The sequence below is a fragment of the Triticum urartu genome, chromosome 6A, assembly GCF_056163025.1.
Source record: "Triticum urartu cultivar PI428250 chromosome 6A, HENAU_Tu73, whole genome shotgun sequence".
Lineage (NCBI taxonomy): Eukaryota > Viridiplantae > Streptophyta > Magnoliopsida > Poales > Poaceae > Triticum > Triticum urartu.
In genome coordinates this window covers 408,930,346-408,942,663 of record NC_141878.1, presented here as the reverse complement: position 1 = coordinate 408,942,663, position 12,318 = coordinate 408,930,346, and positions in this window count along the sequence as shown.

Here is a 12,318-nt window from a genome sequence, read left to right as displayed (position 1 = left end):
TTAATACACTAGATGCATGCTGGATAGCGGTCGATGTGTGGAGTAAATGTAGTAGATGCAGGCAGGAGTCGGTCTACTAATCTGGACGTGATGCCTATGTAATGATCATTGCCTGGATATCATCATAATTATTTGAGGTTCAATCAATTGCCCAACAGTAATTTGTTTACCCACCGTTTGCTATTTTTCTCGAGAGAAGCCACTAGTGAAACCTACGGCCCCCGGGTCTTCCATCTCATATATTTGCCTTTGCGATCTACCTTTTTTATTTGTTTTTATGTTCAGATCTATTAAACCAAAAAACCAAAAATACCTTGCTGCAATTTATTTTATTTGGCATTCGATCTATCAATATTTACAACTTTATCTCCCGTCACACGCCGTTTCTAGCGCCGTTACCCGAAAGGGATTGACAACCCCTTTAACACGTAGGGTTGCGAGGTGTTGTTATTTGTTTGCAGGGGCTATTTACGTTGTGTCGCTTGGTTCTCCTACTGGTTCGATAACCTTGGTTTCATATCTGAGGGAAATACCTACCGCCGTTGTGCTGCATCATCCCTTCCTCTTTGGGGAAATATCGACGTAGCTTCAAGCGACATTAGGGAGTATAAACTTTACCATTCTGTTTGGGAACCGCCTATAATGTATCTAGTACGGATGATACCAAGATCTCTTGGTTGTCATGTTGACAATGAAAGCATACCGCTCAAAATATTATTCATCTCTGTTTTAAAAACTCGAGCTCTGTCACCTATGGAAATACCTCCTTCCCTCTGCGAAGGGCCTATCTATTTACTTTTATTACTGAGTCATCATCCTCTTATAAAAAGCACCAGTTAGAATGCACCACTGTCATTTATATGCATTGTTATTAATTTATATTGAGTATGACTGTGACTGGATCTCTTTTACCATGAATTACAATGTCTAGTCAGTCCATGATCTTCAGGGGTGCTCTGCATTTATGTGTTGTGGTCTCAGAAATGGCTAGCGAGATACCATCTTGTTATATCATATCATGAATGCTTTGAAAAAGCTTTGTCATCTGAGATTTATTATTATTTCTAGCTAGTTGATTATGCCATTGATATGATTAAATGTGAGACCTAAATGTTATTGTGAATATGGTTAGTTCATAATATTTGCTGAAAAACTTGAATGTTGGCTTTACATATTTGCAACAACAAGATTAAACAGAGTTTGTAATAGGTTTTCTTTGTCACTTTCAGTTTGTCAACTGAATTGCTTGAGGACAAGCAATGGGTTAAGCTTGGGGGATTTGATACGTCTCCATTGTATCTACTTTTCCAAGCTCTATTGCCCTTGTTTTGGACTCTAATTTGCATGATTTGAATGGAACTAACTCGAAATGATGTTGTTTTCAGCAGAATTGCCATGGTGTTATTTTTATGCGGAAATAAAAGTTCCCAGAATGACCTGAAACTTCACGGAGAATATTTTTGGAATAAATAAAAAATATTGGTGAAAGAATCGACCAGAGGGGACCCACCACCTGTCCACAAGGGAGGAGGGCACGCCCACCCCCTAGGGCGCGCCCTCCTGTCTTGTGGGTTCCACAAGGCTCCATCGACCTCAACTCCAACTCCATATATTCGAGTTCGGGGAGAAAAAAATCAGAGAGAAGGATTCATCGCGTTTTATGATACGGAGCCGCCGTCACCCCCTGTTCTTCATTGGGAGGCCAGATCTGGAGGCCGTTCGGGGCTCCGGAGAGGGGAAATCATCGCCATCATCATCACCAACCTTCCTCCATCACCAATTTCCTGATGCTCACCGCCATGCGTGAGTAATTCTATCGTAGGTTTGCTGGACCATGATGGGTTGGATGAGATTTATCATGTGATCGAGTTAGTTTTGTTAGGCTTTGATGCCTAGTATCCACTATGTTCTAAGATTGATGTTGCTATGACTTTGCTACGCCTAATGCTTGTCACTAGGGCCTGAGTGCCATGATTTCAGATCTGAACCTATTATGTTTTCATGAATATATTTGTGTTCTTGATCCTATCTTGCAAATTATAGTCACCTACTACGTGTTATGATCGGGCAACCCCGGGGTCACAATAGTCGGGACACTTCCCGGTGATGAACATAGTTTGAGGAGTTCATGTATTCACGAAGTGCTAATGCTTTGTTCTGGTTCTCTATTAAAATGAGGCCTTAATATCCCTTAGTTTCCAATAGGACCCCGCTGCCATGGGAGGGTAGGACAAAACATGTCATGCAAGTTCTTTTCCATAAGCATGTATGACTATATATGGAATACATGCCTACGTTATATTGATGAATTGGAGCTAGTTCTGTGTCACCCTATGTTATCACTGTTGCATGATGAATGCCATCCGACATAATTATCCATCATTGATCGATTGCCTACGAGTTCATTTCATATTGATCTTTGCTAAGTTACCTTTCCGTTACCACTATCACGATTGCTACAAACTGCTACTCTTACTTTTGCCACTGTTACCGTTACTTCCATACTACTTTGCTACTAAATATTTTGCTGTAGATATTAAGTCTTTCAGGTGTGGTTGAGTTGACAACTCAGCTGCTAATACTTGAGAATATTCTTTGGCTCCCCTTGTGTCCAATCAATAAATTTGGGTTGAATACTCTACCCTTGAAAACTGTTGCGATCCCCTATACTTGTGGGTTGTCACTGGCTCAGAGAGCACGGTGCGCATCGGTGTCCTCCATCGTCGACGGCGACAACATCAACGCTGGACCTCCTCACCTCCCGCAGCGAACCAGATCCGGCTTGATCTGTGACCACTGGTGAGGAGAGAGATAGAGGGGACACTTTCATCTTGTTCAGACTAGCAATAGGCCCATGCATTGCATGGAACATGAAGATGCATTTATACGAGTTGTTTATCTTGTGGGAGATAAAGATGAACGAGGGAAGGCCTTATTTGCAAATGTGGAGAGGGGTGCGGGTATCTTTTTGAAAAATTGCCATAGTTTGATTTCTATCCCTCAGATATAGATCAAACGGTCTATATTGCAGAATGGCAGTCACAACATCAATGCTGGACCTCCCCACCTCCCGCAGCGGACGGGATCCGGTCGGATCTATTACTACCAGTGAGAGAGATAGAGTGGACACTATCATCTTGTTCAGACTAGCAAGACGCCCATGCGTTGCATGGAACATCAAGATGCATTTATACGAGTTGTTTATCTTGTAGGAGACAAAGATGAATGAGGGAAGGCCTTATTTGCAAATGTGGAGAGGGGTGCGGGTATCTTTTTGCAAAATTTCCATAGTTTGTTTTCTATCCCTCAGATATAGATCGGACTATCTATATTGCAGAACGGCATGCACACCATCATCACCAACTTGATTTTTATAAGAGTAGACATATAGTAGAGAAGTAGAGATAGAGGTATAAACAGGGTGAGAGAGCGAGACACGACAAACCCTATCAAACAAGAGGATATATATATACAATGGAGTAAAAGAAATCTCTCCATAGCATTGGCTTTAAATAGAATACACGCATTCCCGGAAAAAGGAAATGAAAACTGGCGGAGAAATCTTTTTTTATAACGTACCAAGAAAGAAAACTTGATCAATAACACCCCCCCACTTTCAGGTCGCAGTCTGTATCGCTCACATGTGGTCCCTGACCCTCCATTATTAATTGAACAAATTAAAGTGTTGAATTATTACGTACGTAAGCTGCCACTTCGTGTACAAATGCGCTCCATCGTGTACTCGCGGGTATGTGGGAGGCAGAGTGAGTGTGTGTAGGAGTACATTTCTTCTTGTACGTAGTACTCCATTTATCCCACTTCATATTGTTTCGCACTCCTATGATATTCCTATCCTAGGAACAAAATGAGGCGGTACTAAGTTTGTGTGTGTCGGGAGAACGAGACATCGATGTTGTGTACGAGTAGTCGCGAGAGTCATCACTATGTGTGTGAGCGCGTGCACACACGTAGACATGCATATCCATGTTTACGTAAAATTATCACTTTCATCTCCATCTCCATATCCAAACACATTTGTCCACCTGGCACATTATTTACGTTATTAATTACGCAGAAATATTTATGTATGTCCAGCCTGACCGCCCTGGCCAACTCGAACCCTCTTCATCACCCGCGTGTGGTTCCTGTCCGAAACGGCCAGAGTCGCATTCATGCCCGGCCAGAGCGGAAGCTACCTCTCACTGGCATCGGCATTGAAGCGGCGCGCCGGTCGAGGGAGCATCGCTCGCGCAGCTTCCCGGTGCACGCGACTGCTTTGTGTTCAAATGTCACCACGACCGACCACATCATGCATGCAAAAAAGTTCTTGGGAGTCTGTGCTACAGCTAGCTGTCCTCCCCCTCCTCGTCTATCTATTCCAGTAGTGCTAGTACTCCATGGCGCGATGCATCAACAAGTAGGTGAGAAAGTTTGCGTATACTCGGTTTGTGGTGAGTGGCATGCTGAGCGACCGTGTGGGGTGGAGGAGAGTGAGACACGAACGCGACAGACATGATTTAAATGTTGGTTTTGCTCGATGGCGTGATCGAACGAAACGAACCGTTGGTTTCCAAAAGAATATTGTACCGCATGAGAGAGACAGAGTGATGGTTTGCTTCTTCCGTCCAACTATCTATACCGTGTCTATGTGATTTGACGGCTCATTGGTCACTATTACTGCGGCAGTAGAGCGTCTGCACTCTTATTTATTTATTATGTGAGTAAAACTACCTTTCTCCACTCTTACACCGGAGGAGTACGAAACACGGCAGCCCAGTGACTACATGGCCCACCTCCCACTATCACCATATTCCTTGGACATCGTGCGACACCTCCAGTCCTTTTTTCTTTGCGTAGTACTCCCTCTTTTCCGGTTTATATAGGGCTTAAATTTGAAATCTCATCAACCAAGGCAGATGATGAGTGGAGAATGTATCTTGTAGTTTACAAAATTACTCAAACTTTAATCTGCATTAATTAGAATATGTGCATGGATGACCACTACATGAGTAGGAGTGGTTACATGCATTGGTTGGTTTCTTTTAATCCTTGCATGCATCAATTTAATGCACCTTGGAATGTGAACATGTGGTGGAAAGAAGTGAAAATAAGACTTATAATATGGTATAAAACTAAGAAAATGAGATGAGCCCAATAAACCAGAACGAAGGAAGTGCATTTTACCACATGACCCACCATACACTCTCACATACTACCTCCATCCTGGTTTATTAGTCCCCTATGTAATTTATGCATGACACTAGTATATGATACTACCCACTATGAGTAGCCTTATACGCATACAAAAAAGGTCCGGAGGGAGTATGAAGCTTTATGGTTTTGTTTCATGTATGTATCCTGACTTTAAGGTTGCCCCGTTACAACATTCCATCAAATACAAAGGAAAACTAACACGCGTGCTGATGCATCTCAATGATTCACAGATCATAGCCAATATTTACTTCACAACTAAAGACAAAAGTTGTGAGAGTGTGTACAAAAAAAACTACTGACAGGGTCTCTATGACTTGAACCCTAAACCCTAAACATGATTTAATTTCCTGGCTAGGTAGAACCTGTCGAAGGAAAGAAGCATGGCCCCCTCGAATCATACGACGCTTTTGTGCAGTTCCACTAGAATCGAACTGAGCATCCCTATTGGCAAAGATATTAAAGAAATATGATTAGAATAATAGTAGTGGAACTAGTTCATGAGACATAAGCTCGTCACAAATAGAAGCCGGTAGAAGTAGAGAAAGATCGACATGGAGATGGAGCTGCGTGGGGAGCTGCGGCAGTGGAGCAAGCCGGATCCAAAAGGAAGTTTTATGTACCTGGGACATCAGGGTGTAGCTAGAAGGGCGGTGGGAGGCAGCATCGTCCCATACCACGGGGACGTACCGACAATGGGTTTTCTTCCTCGCCGCTGTCGACCGCGTTTACGCAGAACATCGTTTGCTTCCCCCGGCAGCGGGATCAGTCCGGATCTGTGACCAGCGGTGTGGCCACCATCATTCTATGCTTGTGAAGAGAGCAACCCAAGCAAGCATGTTTGTAGCTTAGGCTCCTGCTAGTGTATATATATAGGGGAGCGGTTTTCTTTTTCTCTCCATATCAACCTTTTAATGGTTGCTTTGTCCGACTAACTTACTGTGTGACTTGACTGCTCCTGAGTGGCCCCTGCACGTACTCCCCCTACGTGTATGACCGTTCCTAAGTCTCACATGTACTTATCTCTATTTTCTTGCATGACACATAGACTGGATGCGCATAGTGGAATTTTGTTCTTACACATTGTTTACGTAGTACCACTACCTTACTCCCTCCTCTCGGTTCACTACTAGTAGCACTCCCTTCGTCCTGGTTTACTGGTCCCCTTTGTACTCAATTCATGGGCTCGTTTTCCTCAAGAAATTGTCTTTACAAACGTATTTATATCAGGAAAGCATTCGTGAACAACGAATGAGTAAACCTTGCATGCAAGGTTTTGACAAAGCATTGACATATGAAGATGCGAATGTGAGGGACTACAACCTCGTGCATGCATGCAACTGTCACACGTACACATGCACCCAAAAACGCGTGCGATGCCCTAATGCATGCATGTCTGAGCACACGATGGAACACACATGGTCACGCCCAAGTACTCAACCTACACGTGCATGAACCCACATACTCAACCAGGGTGAGCTAGTGACCGTATAAACATCGGAAAATGTATATATTGACCGCAACGAGCGTATTATGAAGTCCACTGACTGTACTTTTCCAAATATACAGTGATAGCCAGTGTATTTATCTCATTTCAAAATAATCCATATTAACCGGAAAGGAGGCAGTATGGACTAGCATTACTTTGTTGTGTCCCATCAACTTGCAAAACGAGGAGAAGCTTGCAGGACGGGAGAAACTTGCGCGCGGTGGCTCGCAGGACAAGGAGAAAATTTTGACTATGCAAGTTCTCCCTCGCTCAAGCGGTGGACATGCAACAGTTAATTCGGTGTTAGATTGCTAGAAGCATGCATACACTGTACTAGTACCATCATTGTTCGACTTCCCGAAGAGGCGAACAACCAAGCGCAAAGTTTACTACGGTAGTACTCCGAGTAGTATTACGTACTACTAGTATTGTACTATATAGGTAGTACTACTAGGAACCGCATGGTGGAGCGTCTGCACTCTTATTTTATTTTAATCTGTGATAAAGCAATCTTCAACACATTTGCTTCTCTTCGAGGGTTCTCACATGTGATAATGGAAGTTGGTTGCATGCAACACTCGCCACAATTCTCGCTTAATTCTGGCTCCTATCCTATTAGAAATAGGAGTGCTCGGTAATATTTTCTCTTTTTTGTTATTCAGCATGTAAACAGGCGAACAAACCTTGCGTGCGCATCTTTGTGCGAACGGTGCTTGCTACACTTTGAATGTGACCGAGAGCTGGCTTATGAAACACCTCGCTTCCTTTAGTTTTGCGGGGTACCTCGCTTCCTAGTGACCAGTCCCTTGGATGATTGTCCTAAGAATGCTTATATATGAATAAAGCTCTCTCGTTTACCCGCAAAAAAGATTAAGCCATATTAATCAGAAAGGAGGGAGTATGGACTAGCACTACTTACTTTGGTGTGTCCCGTCAACTCGTAGAACAAGGAGAAGCTTGCAGGACAAGGTGAAGCTTGCTTACGCCCTCTCGATCTACCTCGAGCGTGGTGGCTCGTAGGATGAGAGGAGAAGCTTTTAACTAATGCAATCAACCCTCGCCCAGGTGGTGGACGTGTAGCAGTTCATTCAGTGTCAGATTGCCAGAGGCATACACTGTAGTACCATCATTGTTCGACTTCCCGAAGGGGCGAAGAGCCAAGCGCAGTAGTTAAATCTTTGATAAAGTACAAATGTATTCAAAAGAAGTGCAGAAAATGGCACCCAATAGTACTATTAAAAACATCAAACATGTAATGATGATATCGATTAACCATGCTCGAATATATCTTGGTCTCCGTGCGAGTCCGTCTATGTGTTCTCGCTCCTCGTCTCTCTCAAGGAGCAGCGGGGTTGGCCATTTTGCCGTCCTCATCAATTGAGATCGGTTTGCTCACACTCCGGTCCTACATGTCAGTGATATGCCAAGAGGAAGCACATTGACCGACAGGCCATACGCAAACATGGTTTTGCACCTTCATACTAGGATGAGCGGATTCAAAGAAGAGCATATTGATGGTTGCTTCTTCCGAGCAACTTACACTGGGAAAGGTGGGGCTTATGATTTGACTTCTCATTACTCACTATTAGTGCGACGCAACGACCGCTCTGAGTCTCCCATGTGGTTGTGCACTATAATTTCATGCATGGCACATGGACCCGGATGCTGAATGGCTTCTGGCAATGCTATTTAGCTTCCGGCATTTGTTTACATAATTGACGTATACAAATAATTTTCCAGCGACATGAAATTGTACAATGCTTTGAAGCTTTCAGCTTTTGTTTCGTGTGTCTTGGCAGCTGGAAGGTTGTCTTGTTACAACATCAATCAAAATACTAGAAAGGAAACTAACTTCCTTGCTAATGCATCTCAATGGTTAGCAAATCATAGCTAATATTTACATCACAACTAAAGACAAAGTTGTGAGAAGGTGTTAAATTAAAATTGATCCACGCTTTCATTGGCAGCAACTTCCCCCTAGCTCTGTCTAAATCAACAAGGCATGTTGCGGAAAAAGTAGCTGTCAGGAGCATGCAACATTCCGATCATTTTGTGCAGTTCCACTAAAATAGAGCTGAGTATCCCCGTTCCAAAGATATTAAGTGTGATTACAATAATAGAGGACTGTTGATGAAACAATAAACACACAAATAGAAGCCGGTTACCTTTGCAGTCTCTCTTAAGACTAACTAGTTGGAGAAGATTAAGCAATCGGAGAAGATTAGGCTCGGAGTTGAATGAGGACCATAGAGCAATACCTATCCCCCTTTGTGCAGTCGCACTAAAATGTAGAGACGTTGCACGTGTGACAGTTTAGTAGAACCGCACAAAACACTCTTAGGAAAAAGTGATTTGTGCAGTTCACCAAAAGGTCGCAATAGCAACGAGGTGAAATGGATAGCCTTGTTTACAAAAAAAGAGGTAGAAAGGAAACAATTACTGGCCAGTAACAATTGATGACACAAATGGCGACAAAAAAGAAGCATATTCCTTGTCCCAAGGGAAGATAACAACACGATTGTTTATCTAAAATGGTGTGAGGATGAGATTGCAATATGGAAAGTACGTCGGACGAGCTACGTTTTGGGAAAAGAACTAGGGAAGATCCACATGCAAGATTTTCCACCTACAGCGATGTGGGAATATGGGCAATGGAGCAAGGCCGGAGGGGAGGAAGTTGTACCTGGGTGTCATCGGGATGTAACTACGAGGGCGGCGGCGGGCGGGATCTACCCATACTGTGGCCGCGAGCAAGTGGCGTAGGTCCTACCACGCCGAAGCTTGGTCAAAGAGAACGGCGGGTACCGTAGATCGGACGTGCTGGCATGGTGCCGTCGAATGGAGAAACGATGCACATCCTCCCTTTCTGCCAGCGGATGGGATGCGGACGGATCAGTGACCAATGGTGAGAGAGAGAGAGGCCACCGCTGCCTTGTGTGAGATACTGTGAAGAGAGACAAAACCCAGAAGGCAGGCTCCATTGTATATAGTGGAGCGAACTACTTTTTTCTCCATAACAAGCGTTTTATATTATGTGTATGTGCCATTGAGCAATATAACTTTATTTAAAATAATGCGCCAGCGCATCAAGTTGAACTTTGTTTCGTGCACGCGTGGTACATGACCTCCGTAGGTAAACAACCGCTACACACTCTCAATTTAGCACGTGGGATGCCATTTCGTATAGAAATGAGCTCCACCGTGTACCCGTGCGGGTGTGGCTGGGCACGAAGCATGAGTATGTGCACCTATTCTCTTCACGTACGTACACCACCTACATGGGTTTGTGTGAGAGAGATACAAACCTAGAGAGAGATAGTGTATGGGTTCGTGAGTGATTTTTTGGGGGGAGGGGTGCATGAGAGATAGACAGGGAATATGTGTCAATGATATCTCAAACAAAAAATGTATCATATGCAATGTGTGTGAAACAGATGCCAGGATATATCATATATAGAGGGGGAGATCCACGAGAAGAGAGTGGAGGTATCATCGGCATGGGATATCCATAGAATCGAAGAGAGGGATGAAGTGTGTGTGTGTGTGTGTGCACGCAATTGATAAAGAGTGCCATCGAATTAGTGTGTGCCCACGTCAAAAATATAGGGTGGCTGGCCTACTAGAATGTGAGAGGGGACAGGTGCAGTTTTGTGTGTATGGCATGGATACCTACCTACATTGTTCGACTATCAGTGTGTGTGTGGGGGGGAGATACCTAACTATAGCGGTAAAACGGCCGGTATATGTGTGGAGGAGGAGAGAGACCTACCTTATGTATTGAGGGAGATCGATCGGCATCCATGCATATATGTAGGAGAGGAATAAGGTTGGGAGAGAGACAGAGCTAGAGTGTTGGAGGGGTTGGTGGTAGAGTTGCTTCTCACAAATGGTGGGAGAGGCCCGCTAGACAAATGGAGGGCACGCCTACAATATCAATAAGAGAGGGGATGCCTGCCTGTCTGTGCACGTGCGTGTGAGAGACGGGTTAGGAGGCATGCACGAATGATGAGGGGGATGATATGGATGTGGTAAGAAGACGTAACTACATTGGAAGGTCAATCGTCCTTTGTTGGAGAAAGGGAGAGACATAACTTGTGAGGTACGCTGGTCGATGCGTGGGGAAAAAGAGTTATAGTCGACCTAGGTATATGTAGGGAGATCGATCGGCATACATGCATGCATGTGTTAGAAGCAAATAAGGCCCGGAGAGAAGGATAGAGAGAGGGGATGCAGCTAGGAGGTGGTGCGAGAGGCCTACTATATCGAGTGGGAAGGAGTGTGGGAGTATGAGATCGATGAAAAGAGGGGCGAGAGTGTGCATGTGCGTGGAACCGTATTAGATGGAGGGGGCATGGACGATGAGAAGAGAAGAGGGAAAGCTTGTGTTTGTGGTAGGCACACCTGGCTAGAGAGGTATATCGATCGGTGTGTGCCGGAAAGAAGGAGCTGGGGGGCCTACACACACCATGGGTGAACGACCTAAAGAGAAGTGACGAATGTGCTCGATGGAGCTAGAGAATGCCGAGGAAGGGTGAGAAGGAGCCGGGTGTGTGCATGCACAAGAGAAAGTTTGCGCTAGCTAGAAAGATTAGAGGATTGTGTGGGTGTAAAAGACAAATAGAGATCATAATTCATTATAAAAGTGGATTCAGATATTTTAAGAAGATATCATAGTGTTTTAAACCGACGCATGCATGAATATATATATAATGGTGATACGCATGGTGTGGTTATTAACACGTTATACTACAGATAATATATAGAACATTCATTTGAATTTGTGATAATGTGTGGCTTTTGCAGCTTAGGGCTAAATACTTATCAAAATGTAGGGGGCGGGGCACTATACTTTTGTCGGATCATGGGTTCTGGCAAACCCTTGAGGTTCGAACTCTGGGGTGCGCTGAAGTTCTTTCCCTCCTACTGATCTCCGCCCTAGCTCGCTAAGGTCTCGCGGACGAACTCGACACACTCGCAACACAAAGACACAAGGTTTATACTGGTTCGGGCCACCAATGTGATGTAATACCCTACTCCAGTGCGGTTGTGGTGGATTTCCTCTTGGGCTAATGAAGAACAGTACAAGGGGGAGAACAGCCTCCTGAGGTTGAGGTGTTCTTGTGCTTGGTGTGGCTAAGGGTTGGCCTCTGATCAGATCGGATCTCTCCGATCTCTCTCCTTTTATCAGATCAGATCTCCCCCTTTGGTGGTGGCTAGTCCTACTTATATAGGCCCTGGTCCTCTCCCCAAATATTGAGTGGGAAGGGAGCCAACAACGGCGGCCAATTTGAAAGGGGACAACTAGTACAAGCTATCCTGACAAAAGGTGGTCTTCGCCTGCCAAAGGTTCTGGTGGTGACGCCATCCTAGGCTCCATGGTGACCTCCATCCTGCCGTCCTTCTGGTCTTGGTCTTGTTCCACCGATATGGAAACCTTTTCCTGATGCCTCAATACTTTGCGCCTGTGCTTGCCTCCTTAGCACCAAAGAGGAAATAAGGACGCTGCGCGCGCTGGTGCTCGCCTGGTGTCGATCATCATGGCTCACGTCATGGGAGCCTCGCGAGGTTTTCCCCACCTTGATATCTCCACTCCTTGGAAGGCAGGCTGGTGAGGCCGC